Source organism: Lonchura striata, chromosome 37, assembly GCF_046129695.1.
Source record: "Lonchura striata isolate bLonStr1 chromosome 37, bLonStr1.mat, whole genome shotgun sequence".
Classification (NCBI taxonomy): Eukaryota; Metazoa; Chordata; class Aves; order Passeriformes; family Estrildidae; genus Lonchura; species Lonchura striata.
In genome coordinates, this window is record NC_134639.1 from 2,811,169 (window position 1) to 2,832,766 (window position 21,598).

General features: G+C 53.5%; 1 pseudogene; it reads left to right on the plus strand.

The window, feature by feature from the left end:
* Window positions 1-15,170: 15,170 nt before the first annotated feature.
* On the plus strand, window positions 15,171-16,135 carry LOC116184060 (olfactory receptor 14J1-like; annotated as a pseudogene).
* The last annotated feature ends 5,463 nt before the right edge of the window (window positions 16,136-21,598 follow it).

Genomic DNA, 21,598 nt, shown 5'->3' on the forward strand with positions numbered 1-21,598 from the left:
TTAATGCATTTATGGATAAAACTGTGTCAGGTTGAAAGGTGTTTCCTCCTAACACTGCTCTCTGGGTTCCCCCAAGGAAAAAAGCCCTATCAAAAACATTTTCAAGTTGTATCCAGTCAAGATGTCCATTCCTGGCTCATCCTATGCCATTGCTACGGTGACCTTCACCCCACCAGAGGAGCAGAACTACAACTGCACTTTCAAGGCTTCCCTTGTCATCCCAAAAGGGTAACTGACCCTGTGAAATACTGGGGGAGGCCTCACTGATAGCTGCCTCTCCCCTGGGAAGGCACAGACCTCTTGTTAGCGCTAATGCTGTCAGTAGCCTTAGGCAGGGTACTTGGCATGAGATGATAGCCAATAGTCCTTAGAGCAGGAGAATGAGGCTGATGGTTTGCCTGTGTGAGGAACTGTGAAGACAGGGAAATACTACAGGTGGCCAACTGCAAGTTACTGAGATGTGCTGCAGCTGAGATGGGGGTTTCCAACGACAAAGGCTTAGATGAAGCAGTTTCTGTGCCAGCAAGTCAGCAGTCACATTTTCTCTTTGTTTCTGTAAAATTAAGTGATCCTCTGTGACTCCCTGGCATTCATTAAGCTATTTTATGTGAGTGATTGGAGCTGGTATGAAAGAGGAGCCCAGTTCCTCTGCCCTGGGACCTGTGGACTGGGGCTTTGACCTGCCCTTCCTCAACCCTTTAGTGGCTGAATTGGAGCAAGAGAAGTCTAATTTCTAATAAGCAATTGCTTTTTTACTGTTCTTGGAAAAGGTCTTTACTGATAGTGACAATGATTTCTATTTGCCTTCTTGCTTTTGTACTGCTTTCATGCTGTTCTTTTGCTCATTGCATAAGTCTCATCTCACTGTAACCAGGGGATTTGCCATATCTCATCTGGTGCCTTCTCATTTACCTGCTGTGCTGCATAATTCAATTAAGTGAAATTATTTTTAACTGTTATTGTGGAAGGCTCTGGCTCTTTGGAGCAGATTCCTCTTGTGAATGGCCCTGAGTGGATTGGGAAGAGGCTGGTGGGGGGCTGTGTTGTGGGGTACAGGAGCACCAGGCAGGGAAAACACTGTGGGTGGCCCTTGTTGCTTCGCTTGCCCAGTGAGAAGTGGGTTAGTGCCAGCTGAAATTGTTTCTGTGCTTCTCCTGCAGCTCTGTGGGAATTGAACCCCAAATCCTGACCTTCACCATCAGTGGGAAGGGGCACAAGCCGCGGCTGACAGTCGTGTGCCCAAGTGCTCGCAGCAAGAGGGGAAACGCCATGCTGTGCTTCAAGAGGCTCCAGCTGTGGGATTCAGAGGTGCTCCCCCTGGTCATCCATAACAATGGCATCATACCTGTCAAGGTGAGGAGGACCTGCTCGAGGAATGGTCTGGTTTGGGAACAAGTGCTGGTGGCACAGGGGAAGGGTCACAAGGAACATGGCAAACCTGGAAAGAGGTGTCAGAAATTCTTTTTAAACAAGTGATTGACATCTGTTCTCCAAGAAGGGAGTTCTTGGAAATTTTTCGCCCCGTCTTTCTTCTTTAAGTTGAACACAAGAAAGGTGGTGGAGTATTTTCCCCTGTCTCTCAGATCACCTTTTGTTCTCATGGGCATGTGTGATTTCCCAGTTCCATTAGATTGTATTTGATCCCAGTTTATTACATTTTAAGTAGACTTAGATGTGGTTTAATTACATTCTGCTCATTACTTTCTGCCCTGTTTGGTTCTGTGTCACTTCTATCCAGATGCCTCTGAACGCCCTTTTTTCCCAGCTGGTTTGACTTAACTTTTGTGCTAAGTGCTGTTGGTAGTGGGAGAGGTGCTGGCCTCCCGTGTGGGACCAGCAGCACTGCAGTGTCAGTCCCTGTGCCATTCTGTACTCGCAGTATCCTTGTGCTCTGGCTTCTCTTTTCTCAGTTTATGTTACTCCTGGAGGATGAGCATGGAATGTTCTTCTTGAAAGGCAGGGCCTCCCCAGTCAAGGTATTCCACACTGGAGATGTGGAAAAGGAATTCATTGGAAAAGGTAAATCCATTAACCATGAAGTGCAATCGTGCAGAGATGGAAAACGTGTGCCCTGCTCTTGGCTTCTCTGAGCAGCAGCCAGATGTTTGGCACAGTTTCTTTCCTTGGGCTGTCTGTCCCCCAAGCTTTTCTTGGAGGCTTTTTGCAGGGTCTCCTCCTAGCAAGCTGTAGCAAATTCTGTTCTTCTAGACGTGGTGGGTTGAGTTGTGGGGGACTGCCACTACCTCAGGGGACCCTCTGAGGTATTTGCTGCACGTGGGAAGGTACCAGCCTGAACAGACACAGCCCTTGAGCACACAGACAGCCAGCAGAAATCCAAAGCACTCTTTGGCTAAGATTTCCATATGGCTGGAGCTGGCTAGAAGCAGATGGAATGAGGGCTGGGCATCAGCCTGAGGTTAAGCTGTGTCTGGAGGTGGCCATCTTGTGAACAGAGGAAGAGGGTCTGGAACCACTGGGGGTAGAACCTGTGCTAAGAAGGCAGCTGGTTTCAACCTCTTATTCCTCATGTATGCTATGGAAATATTTCCTGTGTACAGCTGTACCACCTAACTCTGATTTCCATTGCTGTGCAGTAAGCAAGCTCCCAAAGAAGCCTTTGTTCCTTCTGAGTCCTGGGCAATCAGCTGAGTTTGATGTAATTTTCAAACCCACCCTGGCTCAACATCTGGAAGGGAAGATTTATGTGTTAGTGAAGGACAGCTACTCTAAGGAGACCCTAATAGAGTTGGTGGGTGAAGGCCACAAGGACGAATTCACCCTGCTTGGACTAGAGGATGACACCCAGGAAAGGAATGTTAAGAGCAGTCTGAAGAAAGACGTCATCGATGGTAAGAGAGGAGAGACTGCCAATGTGGAACAAGGAAGAGGAAAATATCTGATCATGTGTGTTCTCCCTCTAGCCAGGCCTGGGCTGTCACCCACGGGACTTGATGGCCTGTGGGCATGGTAGCCATGCATGCAGAGCAGTGTGTGCTGTGCTGCATGTTGCTGGCTTAGGGATGTGTCCCTGGAAGTGGTGAAATTGCCTGGGGAGCTCCCTCTCAGAGGGGGGAAGGCTTGGAGCAAGGAAGCATTGAACACGCAGGTGTCTGTGAACATCAGGGGGGCAGGTGGAGCTCCCTGCATGCTGAGATCCCTTGGTCTCCTCCTTAACAGCTGTTAGAGTGAATCACATTGAGTTTGGAGACTGTCCTGTCGGGAAGCGCTGCTACAGGACCTTCGCCATCACCAACCGCAGCCTTAAGCAGTTCATGCGCTTTGAGTGGGAGGCAGACGCCCCATTCCTGTTCTCCCCCAAGGTGAGCATGGACTGCTCTGCCTTTCCCCATTGCTCAAGCCTTGCCCTGGTGTTCCCAGGAGCTGGCAGGGAGTGCTCACATACCACTGATAGCCCATTCCAGTGCCACGTGGGAGATGCAGTCTCTGGCTTGGCTAGGCCAAGGCTGCCAGCCTTGCAGAAAAGGCTTCATGTTATGGGAGGTGGCACCTTCTGTTCATACTTTTGTCTATCAAACTTCACGTAAATCCACTCTGAGGTGCAGATTCCTGGCACAGCTGCTCACCATGTCCATCAGTCCCTTTTGCTGTCAGTCCTGCCCTTGGCAGTGGTTCCAGTTTGGTCTTGACTCCCTGATTCTCCCTAGGTGGGACACCTCCATCCTGGCTGTGCCAAGGACATCACAGTGATCTTGAAATCAGATGTCCCAGCCACCTTCAGGAGGCACCTTGTGAAATGTAAGATGACCAAGGTCAATTTTGAGCTGCCACAAAAGAAGGTTCCTGACTGGGATGACCAAATGTGCATTGTCACATGGAAGGATACCACCAGGAAAGACCTGGCAGCCGCCAAGTGGCCTAAAATAAAGCAGGTAAGAAGAAAAATGGCAAAAAAAGCCAACCCAGCTTTTACAAAAAGAACCACTGGAACACCATCACTGCCGGCTAAGCATCTCCTGCTTCCTCTGGACATTGGACAGCTGTGAGGTTCACCAGCAATGCATTCCAGGGGAGAGGTGGAGGCACAGTGACCGGATACACTCACACGAGAGGGGGAAGCCTTTTGACAAGACACCTTCAGCCACACCCAAACCCGCAGTCTGGGCCACAAACACAAGTGTTGCAGCCCATGTTGAATGGAAGGCAATGTTTTACGATTTTATCCCATTTTACGGTGTTAGAAATCTCTTCAGCTGGTTGGTGCCTTTTCACCAACAAGGAGTTTAGTCTGCTGCCCTCTGTCTCTTCTTTTGAAGTGGAGAGAAATACACTTCTCCTGCATGTGCTGGTGAACTCCAAGTTTTGTCTGCATCAGAATTTGGTTGTGGTCTCTGTATTGGGTGTGGGATATCTCATCATGGAGTAGCCCAGGCACTGCATGACTCTATGGAGGAGTCTGGAGAAGGATCATCTCCAAAGAGACTTACTTTTAATGTCATTATTGCCAAATACACTCATCTTGGGTGGAAGTTCTTTCCTAGTTTCTGGACCATTTTAAGGCCTCTAAACCATCCTCTTTTCTATCAGAATATCTGCAGTTGGAGACTTTCCTAGTGAGATCTTTCACATCCCAAAATGCCCATCCCCAGCTCCCAGCAGTTGCTCCAGACAGGAGACCTGGAGAGCACTTTCTTCTAAGACAAGAAGAAAAAGGTGCTTTCTAGAACTCTTCACTCTTGGGGTTCTCCATCCACAGAGCTCCACTAGGGGAACTTAACCCTAATTTGGAGACCTGCTGGATTTATAGGGGACCAGGAAAAAAGCCAGGCCCTCTGCAAGATTGAAGTACAGGGTCTGGAATGCAGCTGTAGTCTCTCTGGGTATATTAACAGTGTGGTAGTGACTGCTTGGATCAGTAGGCAGAAACAACTACTGTAGCAGAGCAGTCCCAGTTTTGTCATCTTTCCAAGGCAGTAAAAGTGAATGGTCTTTTCTAGTGATCTTGGAGGCCAGATGATTCCCTTCTCAGCCTGACTTTCTGGGCTCTGCTCAGTGATTCTTTCCTCCTCTGTTTGCAGGTGGTCAAGACAGCTCCGGAACCGGCTCACACTGTGGTGGAGGAGAGCAGCCAGGAGTTCGAGGTGTACCTCAGTGCTGTGGTTGCCTACACCCAGTTCAAGCTGAGCACGACCATGATTCAGTTCAAGAATACCTTGCCCTTCCAGACAGGGACAGCCACGTGAGTGCTGGAGGCCCTGTGAGCAGGAGCTGCCTTTGCCCAGGGCTGACCCAGAACTGCTTCCCAGAACTCTACCCCACCCAAACCAGCACAGCCCCTTTTACGTCCACGCAAAGCCAAGCAGGAGGTGGTGCTCAGGAGAGGCTCAATGCTGCCATACCTTTCTGCTGAGAACAGCCATGGGTTTGCTTTCACTGCATGTCACCTGTCCTCATCTGCTCAAGAATAAGTTTGCAATAAGTCAAACCAAGACCTAAAGTCCAGAGCAAACCCCTTAGCTTCAATGTCCTGGGCACCATGTTGGCCCTTTTCTCTTAAACTTCCAGACTTTGAAATATTTTCTTGGGCCACCTAGGACAGCAGTCTGAGCATGGCAGGGTTGCCTGGGGAAGATGCTCCTCAGGAGAAAGTGGTATCAGGTGTCCATCAGACAATATTACTGTACTATTTGCTTTATACTTCTTGGACATTTTTTAATTCCTTCTTCTTGCTTTTTAGTTTCACACTGCAAAACACAGGCGAGGTAGCTCTGAAATACTCCTGGGAGAAACCTGCAGAGAGTGAACCAGTGAAGAAGCCATACTCAACCACTCTGATGCGTAAGAGTAGCTGCATTGGTAGCTGAGGGCCCGGGGAGAAGACCCTGCCACTTCAGTTCAAAACATGAATTGCTTTTCCATCTTTGTCCATACATCCACTTTCATCAGCATCTTCCCAGCTGCAGCTGGAGAGTTTTCTCCTTGTGCTCCTCTGCCTTTCAGCCCCTTCTGTTCTTGCTCTGCCACTTCTGCTCTGCAAAGCAGCTGAGCCAGGCTCTGGGGAGAGCCACGTGTCAGGTCAAGACTGAGAAGGGGGACATCAGGTCATCTCTTTGAGAAATCTGAGACTGGGAAAAACAGTGGTGTAATGAGTGAGCTGCCCTGCAGCTACTGTCTGTGTGCAGTTCCCCACTCCAGGACAAACGCAAAGTCACTGTCTGAAACCAACTCTCCTGCTTTGGCGCAGGCATGTGTGCTCAGGCAGAGACCCTGCTTCCAACACTGTCTCCTGCTAGAATAAAGTACTTGACCAGAGATTCTCCAAGTGCATCCCAGCTCTCTTCCACCTACCCGCAGCAGGAGGCAGAGTTGCTGGTAACACAGGATTTTGTCTTTGAAAGGTATCCTCTTCCTCCCTGCAGGTCGGTTCCTCTCCTATGATACTGTAAAGCATCGCAGAAAGCTGCTGCGTCTTTTCTGGTCGGAGCAGGACCAGCCTTTGGAGACACATCCTAAAGTACAGCAGCTGCAGTGGCCTGCTGAGCAGCAGCAGGATTCTGAGCAGGAGCTGGATTCCAATCAGGATTCCGAGCAGGATTCTGAGCAGGAGCTGGATTCTGAGCTGGACCTGAATTTCGAGCAGGAGCTGGATTTTGAGCAGCAGCAGTATTCCGAGCAGGAGGACTGTGTCAGCACCTCCCTGGAAGTTTTTCCAGATGTTGTCCATGACCTGTTCTCCATCAACCCCTACCATGGCATCATTGCTCCTGGCCAGGAGGAGACCTTTGATGTGCAGTTCTTCCCGAAGTGCATGGGGGAGTTTAAGACCACCCTGCTGTGCAGGTGGGAAATATCTCCATGCTTGCCAACTCATGCTACTGATGGGTATCACTGAATCACAGGGTGGGACAAGGTGGGAGGGACCATGGTAGGTCATCTGGTCCCACTTCCCTGCTGAAGCGGGGTCATCCCAGACTACGTGGCACAGGGTTGTGTCCAGGGGGCTCTGGAATAATTCCAGTGAGGGACACTCCACACCCTCTCTGCGCAATTTATCACCTGCACAGGAAAGAAGTTCTTTTTCAGGTTCAGGTGGAATTGTCTTGTTCAGGTTCTGCCCATTGCCTCTTGTCCTGTTGCTGGGCATCACCAAGCCCAACCTGGTTCATCCCCCAACATCCTCCCTTCAGTCCCTCTGACTAGGATGGGGAGCCCCAGGGAGGCAGCAGAAACACCCACAGGAGCACAGAAAGAGCCTCATCTTTCATCATCATCTTTCATCCCTTGGCAGGGAGGCACTGGGAAAAGACACTGTATAAACAGTAAGCTCGTGGAGGGTTGCAAAATCTGCAAGGAGAGATCCAGGGACCAGCTAGTCCCCAGCTCTGCTTCCTTTTAGGACAAGCAAGGCCTGCTTCTCCACATGGAGCCCCATGTGCTGTAGTTGGTCCCGGGCATTTAACTGGTCATGTTCCTGCCCTTGCACCTCTGCAGCCTCCATGCAGCTAGTGCAGCTGTTAAATCTGCTGCTTGCTGCTTGCACAGAGAGAGGATGCAACACTGTGTGCTCTGCAAGGAGACAGAAAAGCAGCTGGCTGGGAATATTCCTCTGGCTAATACCAGTCCCTCTCTTCCTAGGATTCCTAACCTGCAGCCAGGTCAGAAGATGGGGCAGGTGACTTTGGAAGGCAGAGCCCAGGAGAAGGACAGTCTGGATAAACCAGTAGAAGAGACAGAGTAAGGCCAGGGACCCAAGAAGGAGGCGCTCTGAAGACCAACACTTGAGTGACAACGTTTGTGTCAGCTGGAGCATGCAGCAGGAGCTGGTGACATCCTGCCTTCTGCTGCTGGTGGTCTCCCACTCTTTACCAGAGACCTCTGCAGCTACCCTCCCAAGTCCCAGTGAGCACCTCTGTCTTACCTAAGTTAATTAACTTGTTAATTAACTAGTTAATTAACTAGTTAATTAACTAAGTTAATTGTTGATTAGATTGATAAGTAATTGGTGATTGTCAGTTAACTGTTAATAAACAATTGTTAATAAATTGTTAATTGTCAGCTTGTCTTGGTTTGAAAGACAGGTGTCTGCCAGACCTCTCTGAAATGGAGAATGAGATCCCCCTTCCCTACAAATTATTATAACTTTGAAATTAAGGGGCTTTCAGGCAAAGATATGGAAAAAGGAGTGGCAGTTCTTTACCAGTATGTACAAGGCAAACAACCAACACCAGCAGCAACAACAAAGAGAACCAGAGACCCAAGCCCAGCCTTCCCTCGGCTGCAGACACTTTCCCTTTGGTGTAGTTCCAGTCACAGCTGGGCAGGGAAGGGAGGCAAATAATGAATAAAGCAATTGCTAGAGAAACTTTAATTATTATTGAGGGGCTCAGAAAGGGACACAGCCCTCGAGGTGTGGCCTCACCAATGCCCAGCACAGACGGACAATCGCTGCCCTGGTCCTGATGGCTACACTACTGGTGATACAGGCCCGGTGCTATTGGCCTTCTTGCCCACCTGGGCACACCTGGGCTCAGGTTCAGCCATTGTCAGTCAGCTTCCCAGCCACTCTTTCCACAGCTGGGAGATGCAGAGGGTGAGTGTGGCCAAAGTGTACGACCCGGCACTTGCCAGTGCTGTCAGCCCGTGGATCCAACCAGTCCAGGGCCCTCTGCAGCCTTCCTGCCCTCCAGCAGGTCCACCTCTAACCCAGCTTCTCATCCAAACAGGGACACTGAAGTGCTGGAGCAAGTCCAGAGAAGAGACAGTAAGTTGATTAAGGGTCTAGAGAACAAGTCTGATGAGAAATGGCTGAGAGAACAAAGAGAGCTGGGGAGGGCTCAATCTTGAGCAAAGGAGGCCCAGGGAGAACTGTCGCTATTGGACATGAAATGAGTACACAGAAGCTTGGTAAGTTCAAAAGAGAAAAAGAGATATTTTAATTTCTGACTTACCAATATATAGAATTCTAAAAGTGAGAGCGGATTGGAGGATGAAATTGCCACCTCTCTAACCACACTGGTCAAACCAACAGTCCATCAATTCTCTCCTCCCACAAAGAAGAATGCAAAGCAATCATTATTTACGTGAACAGTGTGTGAGAACTCCAGTAGAAATATGTAAACATCCAAAGGCATAGAAAACTTTTAAAGGAGCTTTAAAACTTTCTAAAGAATTATAAAGGAAAACGTAACACTTTTAAAAATCAGGGCAACAGAGAATGTTGTCACTCTCTACACCAGCCTGACAGGTTGTACTTAGACAGGGACTGGACTCTCCTCACAGTGACAGGACAAGAGGACACGGTCTTAAGCTGCGCCAGGGAGGTTAAGTTGCACATCAGGAGGAATTTCTTCACAGAAAGGATTGTTAAACATTGGAAGGCCCTGCCCTGGGAGGTGGTGGAGCCACCTTCTCTGAGGGTGTTCAAGGACCAGCTGGACATGATGCTCAGTGCTCTGGTCTGCTTGAAAAGGTGGTGTTTGGTCCAAAGCTTGATGAAATTATCTCAGAGATCTCTTACAGCCTAATTGATTCTGTGATTCTCTGCAATTAACACCTGGTAAAGACAGGGAATCCTTTCAAGTTAAGTATGATAAGCTGTAATGTTTTGTAAAAGGATTTCACAGGAGCTCACATATTACCCTGACCAATCAATAAGATAGACATAAATCTTTAAAATTGTTAACAGTTCTATGGTCTTTTTATCCACAAAGCACACAGTATTCTACAGTTTTAGAGCTATAATGAATCTCTGAAATCATATTAAGCTAGAATCAAATAATAATTTAATTGCTAATAGCAAGAATCCTGTTAAATTATTTGAGCAGGAAGAGCAACTCTACCTGCCTTTGAAAATTTGTAATCAAGTTAATGGTATAAGTTCTTCAGCAGCAATTGTTTGAATCATCTCTGGATAAAACATATAGGCAATTGAACCATGATTTTCTTGAATGGTCCCTAAATTGCACTGTGTTTTCTCAATCACTGTGCATGTTTTCCTTAATTTTCTAGCTTGTGTGGGCAAGGACAAAATACCCAAGATACAAATTCATTAAGAAAACAGGAGGTTCTGGATTGTTCATGCATAATCTGTGACCAAAGCCTCATGTCACTGTTTTGACGCTGGCACAATGCCAGTGCCCCCATGAAGATGCAACCTCTCAATTGAATTCTGTGAAATGCAATCAAGAACAGAGCAGAGCAGGCCCAAACTTAATAACAAAGAAAAAAAAAAACTTTATTAAAACTTTATTTACTACTACTATACTACTATAAAAGAAAAAAGAAAAACACACACAAAATCCAAAATTAAAACCTTTCAAAACATTCCTCCTCCCACCACCCAACTCCAACAAACCACAGTGAGACACCACTTGGACCCTTAACCAAGTATTCACCCTTCAATATAATCAATACTAAGTCCATCGGGGAGAGAGGAGTCTCCCTTGCACCATAGACCCCCAGGAAACACAGATGCCACTTCTTGTATTTCCATATCACAGCACTGCCCAGAGTGAATCTGCCAGTGTGACACTCTCCATGTCACAGTGCTCTCACCACCGTGCATGGACAGACCACTCATAGGGGTCCTTTAAGGATGCTTTGCCAAGGACCAACAGGAACAACAGTCCAGTGTCTCATTTTGGAACTACAGTCCTCCCCATTTTCTTCCTCCCCTGGGGCCGAGGGTGAAAACAGAGATCTTCATCTTCCTGAAGACAGAGGGCACCATCACACCCTCCTCAACTTTCTCTGTTCATTCCTGAACTGGTAGTTGCTGAAGCAGGTCTCTTGGCTCACCACGCATCCTCCTAAAATACAGTCTCTCTCTTGGAGGAGAAAATTGGTTCAGTCTATGGCTAACAAGAAAAAGTTCAGCCAAAAGCCACTCCATCATCTTCCCCTGCAGTCTTCTTTCCCTAACATCCCAGGTCAAAGGCTGTCTCTCTTCCTTCTTTCAAACCAAGCTTTCATTTCTCAAGGAAGGGTTAAAAGTCCCGACTCCCTGGATGGCTCTCGGCCCAGGCTCCAGCTCCCACGCTGAGCACACTTCCCCCACCTTCCTTCTCTGCCAGAGTACTGTCGGCACTGTCACTGTCCCTTTCTTTCGAGAGAGAGAGACTCTGGGGGGAAAACGCCAACATCCCAGCTTTCCTCCACCCTTCATCTGCAGAGGGACAGTCCGGTTCCAGCCCCTCCATCCTTCGGCCTTACCTCAGTCAGGCCACATGGCTTCCCCTCCCCCACCCAGCCACAGGCTGGGCAGGGGAGAGTCTGCACTGCACCCTGACCGGAACCAAAGAGAGAGAAAGTTCTCCTGGTAATTCTGCTTTTAACCCCTCTGTGTTCTCAGGGGCATGTCCACCCTCAATTGGTCACCCCAAGTGTCAATATCCAACACTGACCCCTGACTGGATTGACCTCCTCCTTCCGAGAAAAATTATTTTTCCATGTCAAACCACGACAGGGCCTCAGCACAAAGCCCCAGAGGGTCATTAAAGTCCTTGTGCTGTGTCTGTGCTGATGAGCTGGGCCAGGGTCCTGGCACAGAAGCAGCTCCTGACAACCAAGAAGAGCTTCAAAAGCACATTTCACTTGATGAGTGAAGAGAGCTTGACAGAGGAATGGTTGTACAACAGGGGACATGATACTGTAAAATTAATCCAAATAGGGAGGGCTATGTGACTGCTGCAAAGTTTGCATGACCCTGAAGAGTAGATGGTGTGTGTTGCTTCTCTTTCGACCGCCACCTTGCTCTCGGGGGTTCCTCGCTGCTGTCCCCCGTCCCTCCCCGGCCCACTGGGACCCTCCGGCTAGCTGTCCCCTCCGGGGCCGGGGTTTTCCGCGGTCCCCCTGCCCTGGGCTTACCAGGCAGTGGCTGGGTTAGCACGGTCCGAGCTGTGGCGCTGCCTCAGTCGCCGCTAGGATTCGAGATAAAGAGACCAAGAGAGACCAATGGTATGCTTGTCCAGATAGATTGTATTGCCTGAAGCATTGCAGTGACCAAAGGCGCTGGGCTATTGCCCAGATACAGTTTTATACAGCAAAATTAAGAGATAAGGTCTTAAACAATAGAGACAGTGTTCAGCTAAGGCACATCAGAACCACCCCAGGGGCCAGGTCCAATGGGAACTGCTCAGGGGTGGGGAGAAGGGGGTCTGCAGAGGAATGCTGAAGCGGGACTTTCCCGAAACAGTGGAGCATACATAAATGTATCTTTTACCTCAGTTTACCATTCCCAAGGCCTTTATAATACAATGGGGCATACATGAATGTATCCTTTTCCTCAGTTTACCATTCCCAAGGCCTTTCTAAAACCTTCCTCCACTCTACCATGCCAGCATGACAGCAACAGGTGTGCAGAAAGCAGGATATTGAAACTGCTTGGTATGTAGAAATAGATAGAGAAGAACAAAGAAGTACTAAGCTGTTCTAACTGCAAGGCCAGCTGGACAGGCAAGTATCATTCACAAAGATACTTTTAAGATAATAGTACAAGTCACATAGCAACCAATCATGAGCTCGGCTTTTGCAATATGTATGAGCTAATTAACGAACATATATAAACTGTGTAATCTGTCACAATAAACTGAGACTTGATGATCATGATAGCATGAGTCTTGTCTCCCACGGCACCCTCCAACAGATGAGCAGCTCTTCTCCCAGCCCAGCAGGGCTTCAATCAGACAGGGCTGGGAAGGGGCTGAGAAGGGACTGGGGCAGAATCACTGCCAGCCCTTGGCACAGGAACCTCTGGCTGCAGGACAATGCAGCTGCAGCTCCTGGAACCATGTCCTAAAGCTGGAACATCCCAATACCCACAGATTCTGTGAGTACAACCCTGAATATTTCTGGTGCAGGGGAGCTGAAATGCTCATGAAGCTCTCACTTGCTAAGGGCTGAACAGTCATAGAATATTTCCAATACAAGTATTTTGATAACAATGAGGAACATTTCCTGAGACTTTGTATTCAATTTCCTACTACTGGCGAATGGCAGGGAGGGGGGTTATATATTAAAGGTGTTACGAATTTTGACAAGTGCCTGAGATATCTGAAATCTTACTTTAGTGATCAATAGGTTCACAGGAGATCCCTAATGTGCTTTCAGCCACTCTGCCCATGGACAGCACCAGGATCACCTTTGCTGGGACCATCAGGCTCAGTCTGAGCTGTCCTTTCTTCAAGCTGCAAACAGAACCTGCTCTGTCCTAGGGTGATATTATGGTGTTTGTATCCCCAGTTGTGTGTTCTGTTTATGTTTGATAATATGTTCTGTGCTTTCAGAACTGACACTGAAAGTGAAGGTTTGTTTTGTCTTGTTATCAGCTGGCTCACCTCCCGCCATGGTCTGCTGTCTAGAAGAGGCTAGTACTGGTTGGCTTGCTTTGCTTTGCTTGCTTGCTTTGCTTCCTTGCTCCTGCTCCTGCTTCTGTTTTTGCCTTTACTTTTGCTTGTTAGTTAGTCTAGATAAACAGTCCAGTTTTTTTCCCCTGGACTGGTGTTTTTTTCCCTTTCCCTTTCCTGAATATCATTCCAACCTGCTCTGGACTGGGGCCTGGGGAACACCGAGGAGCACTGAGAGCCTGCATTTCATGATCGGCAGCAGCATTCCCAGTTCTGGGGACCAATCCCCAGCACCCAGATCCAGGCCATCATTCACAAGAGAGAATTTCTGGATTTGTCATCTCTTCAGAGTGATGAAAGAGTTTTTTGTCATCTGGTGTTTTTCATTTTTTGGTGCTGGGGAGTCTTTTGTTTGTTAAATAAACAGGTTTTTTCCACTTCTCTCTGAGAAAATTCTTCCCGAACCAGGTGGGGGGGAGGGGCCATGGGGGTTTGTTTCCTGGGGGCTCCTTCCAGAGGTTTTCTCCCAAATTTGCCCTAAACTAGGACATGTCCCCAGCCAGTGCCCTGCAAACAGACAGGGTTCTGAAGGGCCAAGGAAAGTGCACAGAAATTTGGGGTCTGCGAGTGCTGGCAGGGAGAGATCAGGCACAGGGAAACACCTGCAGGAGGAAAATCTCCAGGAAGAAGAGAGAAGACCAGGCAATAAGAGAAAACAAAACCCAGAAATGCTGAGGCAGGGAGAGCCCCCTTGCTCCTGTGCCTCAGCCAAGCCTCTGTCCTCAGGGCGGGGCTCCAAGGCATGCAGCCCCTCCTGTGCAGGCAGAGCTGCAGCCCCGGGCCCAGTTCCCTCTGCAGAGAACAGGGCTGGGAGCAGCTGCCCAGAACTGGGGGCTCTGGCAGGGGGCACAGCTGGCTCAGGGTGACACAGCTGTCCCCAGTGCCCGGCTGCACCTCCCTTCATCCAGTGCCATCAGAAGGACACTTGGAAGTCTCCCTGAGATTTTAGTCCAAGCTGGGAGCTTCAATCCAGGATGCAAACCTGTCCTAGAGCATCTCTGAGTTATAAGATTGATAAGGAAAGGCAGAGGTGTTCTGACACTGAAAATGCTGTTGGGTTGGTGAAATGAGCAAAGTGAGTCCTTGGATACAAAAGTGGATCTGGGCTGTGGTGGATCCATCTGCTCTCAGCAGCACATAGTGACATTTTAGGGGAAGCATGGGAAGGTGATCACCGTCCACCTGTGAAAGGTTAAAGCCCAGAGAAACTCGGAACAGGTCAGAATGCCAGGCCATTTCCCCTCACTCTCCATTCATCACTTTGCCTCACAGAACTTGCTCTGTTCTCCATGAGTGCAGCAGAAATGCCAAAGGTTTCTGATATCCAGGAATACATGAGAGACATGGGTGTCGCTATAGGACACGTGAAAGCACAACGCAAGCCACCTGCTATTTGCAAGGTAAAGAATAAGGTTTATTATCTGACTCCGACTTTTATACTTTCCCAAAGGTGACACTGGATTGGAGAGTGAATGGGCCACCTGTCCAAAGACATTGGACAAACCACTAGTACATCAAGTTTCTCCACCCCCATAAAAGAATGTAAACAATATGTTGTTTACAGAAATTGTGTGGGAAAATTCTCCAAAAGAATGTAAACTCAGAAGGCTTTAGAAAATATTAAGAATCAGGGTGACACATGGGGGCAGCTTAAAAAAAAAACCCTGAACTCTTGAACACAAAAAGGTGTCTCTGTGTGTTATGGAGGAGGGTGTATGGGAAATGGCTTTGATTTTGATTACAGGTATCTCCTCTAACTCTTCACTGTCCTTTTCTCCATGAACAGGTCCCCATGTGTAGCCACAGCAAATGTCCAACAGCAGCTCCATCAGCCCCTTCCTCCTGCTGGCACTGGCAGACACACGGCAGCTGCAGCTCCTGCACTTCTGCCTCTTCCTGCCCATCTCCCTGGCTGGCCTCCTGGGCAAGAGCCTCATCATCAGCACCATAGCCTGGGGCCACCACCTGCACACACCCATGTTCTACTTCCTGCTCAACCTGGCCCTCAGCAACCTGGGCTCCATCTGCACCACTGTCCCCAAAGCCCTGCACAATTCCCTGTGGGACACCAGGCACATCTCCTACACAGGATGTGCTGCTCTGGTATTTCTGCTTATCTTCTTCATGGGAGCAGAGTATTCCCTCCTGACCATCATGTGCGACGGCCACTACGTGTCCATCTGCAAAGCCCTGCACTACGGGATCCTCCTGGGCAGCAGAGCTTGTGCCCACACAGCAGCAGGTGCCTGGGCCAGTGGCTTTCTCTAATCCCTGCTGCACCAGCCAAAACGTTTTCCCTGCCCCTGTGTCAGGGTACTGCCCTGGGCCAGTTCTTCTGTGAAATCCCCCAGATCCTCAAGGTCGCTTGCTCCTAATCCTACCTGAGAGAACTTGGGCTAATTGCAGTCAGTGCCTGTTTGGGACTCGGATGTTTTGTGTTCATTGTTTTCTCCTATGTGCAGATCTTCAGAGATGTGCTGAGGATCCCCTCTGAGCAGGGATGGCACAAAGCCTTTTCCACCTGCCTCCCTTCACCTTGGTGGGCAGTCCCTACTCCCTGTCCATCAGCATTGCGGTGTTTGCTCTCCTGAAGCCCCTCTCCATCTCGTTCCCCATCCCTGGATCTGGTACTGTCAGTTCTGTACTCCGTGGTTCCTCCAGCCCTGAACCCCCTCATCCACAGCCTGAGGAACCAAGAGCTCAAGTCTGCAGTGAGGAGATGGATGACTGGATGCTTTCAAGAACATTAATTAGCTGGCAAATTTCTGCAAATCACTTGTAATAAGAGTCACCTTGATACTACTTTTTGGTTTAATTTTAAAGGTTCTTTTTCTTTGTATTACACATTTAATATTGTCCTCAAGAATGTTATTGCTTGTGCCATTTCTTGCTTTGTTTCCCTCCACCTTCCCTGCAACTATAGACTGTGTCCAGGAGGAGCTGTGCTCTAGGTGGCTTTAAAGGAACTAAAGGATCTTCCAGAATAGGTTGTTCCAAAGATAACCCCTTTTGTTGCCTTCTCTGGAGCTGCAGCAGCAATGTCTGAATGCAGAGCTGGGGGCAGATCAGTGCTGGCACAGCAGCTGTGCCCAGGAGCAGCAGCACTTGGTGCTGCCAGTGCTGCTCCCGTGGCCCTGCCCGCTGCCCTGGTGGCCCTGGTGTAGCTGCAGGGCCTGAGAGCTCTCGGGGCTGGGCACAGTCCTGGGGGTGGCAGTGCCAAGGCTGCAGCAAGGACAGCCCATGGGCACTGCTGGGGCAGCACTGATGCCTCAGGCCAGGGCCTGGGGGCTCCAGGCTCCTTGCCCAGGCTCTCTCAAGAACATGGCCAGGCCAATGCTCAGCACAGAAAGCCCCCGTGAACAGGCCGCAATGCCGCTCCCGCGGGTCAGCGTCGTAAAAGGGCCGGGGCGGTGTTCCTGTAGCTGGGCTAGACCTGGTGTTCTGGCGCCAGGCTAGACCTGGTATCCAGACGTCAGGATAGACCTGATCTTCTGGCAGTCGGGGTACACCTGGTGTTCTGGGAGCCAGGCTAGACCTGGTCGTCCGGGAGGCAGGCTAGACATTGTGTCCGGCCGCCGGGGTAGACCTGATAGCCAGGAGCCGGGGTAGACCTGGTATCTAGGAGCCAGGGTAGACCTGGTCTTCCGGGAGCCGGGGTAGACGTGGTATCCCGGAGACGGGGTAGACCTTGTACCCGGCGGCCGGGGTAGACCTGGTATCCCGGAGCCGGGGTAGACCTTGTACCCGGCGGCCGGGGTAGACCTGGTATCCCGGAGCCGGGGTAGACCTTGTACCCGGCGGCCGGGGTAGACCTGGTATCCAGGAGACGGGGTAGACCTTGTACCCGGCGGCCGGGGTAGACCTGGTATCCAGGAGCCGGGGTAGACCTTGTACCCGGCGGCCGGGGTAGACCTGGTATCCCGGAGACGGGGTAGACCTTGTACCCGGCGGCCGGGGTAGACCTGGTATCCCGGCGGCCGGGGTAGACCTTGTACCAGGCGGCCGGGGTAGACCTGGTATCCAGGAGCCGGGGTAGACCTTGTACCCGGCGGCCGGGGTAGACCTGGTATCCCGGAGACCGGGTAGACCTTGTACCCGGCGGCCGGGGTAGACCTGGTATCCAGGAGCCGGGGTAGACCTTGTACCCGGCGGCCGGGGTAGACCTGGTATCCAGGAGCCGGGGTAGACCTTGTACCCGGCGGCCGGGGTAGACCTGGTATCCCGGAGACGGGGTAGACCTTGTACCCGGCGGCCGGGGTAGACCTGGTATCCAGGAGCCGGGGTAGACCTTGTACCCGGCGGCCGGGGTAGACCTGGTATCCCGGAGACGGGGTAGACCTTGTACCCGGCGGCCGGGGTAGACCTGGTATCCCGGAGCCGGGGTAGACCTTGTACCCGGCGGCCGGGGTAGACCTGGTATCCCGGAGACGGGGTAGACCTTGTACCCGGCGGCCGGGGTAGACCTGGTATCCAGGAGCCGGGGTAGACCTTGTACCCGGCGGCCGGGGTAGACCTGGTATCCAGGAGACGGGGTATACCTTGTACCCGGCGGCCGGGGTAGACCTGGTATCCCGGAGACGGGGTAGACCTTGTACCCGGCGGCCGGGGTAGACCTGGTATCCCGGAGCCGGGGTAGACCTTGTACCCGGCGGCCGGGGTAGACCTGGTATCCAGGAGACGGGGTAGACCTTGTACCCGGCGGCCGGGGTAGACCTGGTATCCCGGAGACGGGGTAGACCTTGTACCCGGCGGCCGGGGTAGACCTGGTATCCAGGAGCCGGGGTAGACCTTGTACCCGGCGGCCGGGGTAGACCTGGTATCCAGGAGCCGGGGTAGACCTTGTACCCGGCGGCCGGGGTAGACCTGGTATCCCGGAGCCGGGGTAGACCTTGTACCCGGCGGCCGGGGTAGACCTGGTATCCCGGAGACGGGGTAGACCTTGTACCCGGCGGCCGGGGTAGACCTGGTATCCAGGAGCCGGGGTAGACCTTGTACCCGGCGGCCGGGGTAGACCTGGTATCCAGGAGCCGGGGTAGACCTTGTACCCGGCGGCCGGGGTAGACCTGGTATCCCGGAGACGGGGTAGACCTTGTACCCGGCGGCCGGGGTAGACCTGGTATCCCGGAGCCGGGGTAGACCTTGTACCCGGCGGCCGGGGTAGACCTGGTATCCAGGAGCCGGGGTAGACCTTGTACCCGGCGGCCGGGGTAGACCTGGTATCCCGGAGACGGGGTAGACCTTGTACCCGGCGGCCGGGGTAGACCTGGTATCCCGGAGACGGGGTAGACCTTGTACCCGGCGGCCGGGGTAGACCTGGTATCCAGGAGCCGGGGTAGACCTTGTACCCGGCGGCCGGGGTAGACCTGGTATCCAGGAGACGTGGTATACCTTGTACCCGGCGGCCGGGGTAGACCTGGTATCCCGGAGCCGGGGTAGACCTTGTACCCGGCGGCCGGGGTAGACCTGGTATCCAGGAGACGGGGTAGACCTTGTACCCGGCGGCCGGGGTAGACCTGGTATCCAGGAGCCGGGGTAGACCTTGTACCCGGCGGCCGGGGTAGACCTGGTAACGAGGAGCCGGGGTAGACCTTGTACCCGGCGGCCGGGGTAGACCTGGTATCCAGGAGACGGGGTAGACCTTGTACCCGGCGGCCGGGGTAGACCTGGTATCCAGGAGACGGGGTAGACCTTGTACCCGGCGGCCGGGGTAGACCTGGTATCCAGGAGCCGGGGTAGACCTTGTACCCGGCGGCCGGGGTAGACCTGGTATCCCGGAGCCGGGGTAGACCTTGTACCCGGCGGCCGGGGTAGACCTGGTATCCAGGAGACGGGGTAGACCTTGTACCCGGCGGCCGGGGTAGACCTGGTATCCAGGAGCCGGGGTAGACCTTGTACCCGGCGGCCGGGGTAGACCTGGTATCCAGGAGACGGGGTAGACCTTGTACCCGGCGGCCGGGGTAGACCTGGTATCCAGGAGACGGGGTAGACCTTGTACCCGGCGGCCGGGGTAGACCTGGTATCCAGGAGCCGGGGTAGACCTTGTACCCGGCGGCCGGGGTAGACCTGGTATCCCGGAGACGGGGTAGACCTTGTACCCGGCGGCCGGGGTAGACCTGGTATCCAGGAGCCGGGGTAGACCTTGTACCCGGCGGCCGGGGTAGACCTGGTATCCAGGAGACGGGGTAGACCTTGTACCCGGCGGCCGGGGTAGACCTGGTATCCAGGAGACGGGGTAGACCTTGTACCCGGCGGCCGGGGTAGACCTGGTATCCAGGAGCCGGGGTAGACCTTGTACCCGGCGGCCGGGGTAGACCTGGTATCCAGGAGCCGGGGTAGACCTTGTACCCGGCGGCCGGGGTAGACCTGGTATCCCGGAGCCGGGGTAGACCTTGTACCCGGCGGCCGGGGTAGACCTGGTATCCAGGAGACGGGGTAGACCTTGTACCCGGCGGCCGGGGTAGACCTGGTATCCAGGAGCCGGGGTAGACCTTGTACCCGGCGGCCGGGGTAGACCTGGTATCCAGGAGCCGGGGTAGACCTTGTACCCGGCGGCCGGGGTAGACCTGGTATCCAGGAGACGGGGTAGACCTTGTACCCGGCGGCCGGGGTAGACCTGGTATCCAGGAGACGGGGTAGACCTTGTACCCGGCGGCCGGGGTAGACCTGGTATCCAGGAGCCGGGGTAGACCTTGTACCCGGCGGCCGGGGTAGACCTGGTATCCCGGAGCCGGGGTAGACCTTGTACCCGGCGGCCGGGGTAGACCTGGTATCCAGGAGACGGGGTAGACCTTGTACCCGGCGGCCGGGGTAGACCTGGTATCCAGGAGACGGGGTAGACCTTGTACCCGGCGGCCGGGGTAGACCTGGTATCCAGGAGCAGGGGTAGACCTTGTACCCGGCGGCCGGGGTAGACCTGGTATCCAGGAGACGGGGTAGACCTTGTACCCGGCGGCCGGGGTAGACCTGGTATCCAGGAGCCGGGGTAGACCTTGTACCCGGCGGCCGGGGTAGACCTGGTATCCCGGAGACGGGGTAGACCTTGTACCCGGCGGCCGGGGTAGACCTGGTATCCCGGAGCCGGGGTAGACCTGGTCTCCGTCCGCCCGGGTAGACCTGGTGTCGCGGCCGCCTGCGGAAGTTCACCAAGGGGTCGCTGTTCCAGGCTGCCTCCGGCTATGTCGACGTAGCGGTCGGCCTGCGCTGGCGCACCCTCCCGGTCGACTTCCACTCGTCTCCTTGGAGGCGTCGGCGGCCTTGGACTTATCTTTCCGTATATTGGGAGCGAGGTGACGGGCCGCGTCCCCGCAGGTTTCCAGGGTGCCTGCGTCGCAAGGCGGAGGATAGGGCGGCCGCGCCGCGCGGTCGTCGGGGCAGAGCGAGTGCCGCCTAGGCCGGGTGAGCCGCGTGGCTTGGTCCCGGTTCCCGTCCTGCCCAGGGCGCTCTTTCGGGGGGAGAGCTGCCCGAGAAGCCAGAGAGAAGAGAATGGGCAGTGTGAAGGGCCACCAGAGAGAGAGCCGAGAGCCGAGAGAGACGGCCCGAAAGACCGTGTCGAGAAGCCGCTCGCTGGCCGCAGCGAGGCGGTGAGAAGCCCCGCGTGTGTGTTGCTCCGCTCCGGTCGGCTGCCGTGCCGGCCCGGTTGAAGGGGGGGCGGCCCCCCTGGGACGATCGGTGGCAGGTGAGGCGGCGGCGCCTCGTCCCTTTTCCGCCTGGCCTTAAGCCGGGGCCCGCTCCGGCAGGCATTTTTCCGGCAGCCGGTCCGGTGGCAGTGGCCGGCAGCCGGGGGTCGACGCGGCCGGGCTTTTTTTTTCCCCGGCCCTCGCCCGAGAGCCTCCTCCCCGAGCAAGGCCCGGCCAGCCCGCCGCGGTGGCGGCGCCCGGTTCCCCCGCTCCCGACCTGTTTGCCAGCGTGTCCGTGTCGGAAGGGCAGCGGTGGGGCGCGCGGCCTGGCCTCGGCATTCGCCGCGTGGCCGGAGGGGCTCGGTGACGGCGGTCGCCCGATGAGCCGTGGAGCCGGGGTGGCGGCACCCCGTCCCACCGGCGCGTGCTGTTGAAGTCACCCCCTTCCTCGGCCTTAAGCCGGGGACCCGCCTTGCGGGCGGGCTGTTTTTTTCGCGGGCAGAGAGGGGCCGGCCGCGGTGGCCGGCCCGCCCTAGCACGGACCGAAGCCCCCGGCAGAGAGCAACCCCCGGAAGGTCGCGGGCGAGGCGGCGGCGCCTCGCCCTTCCTCGGTCGTGGCGA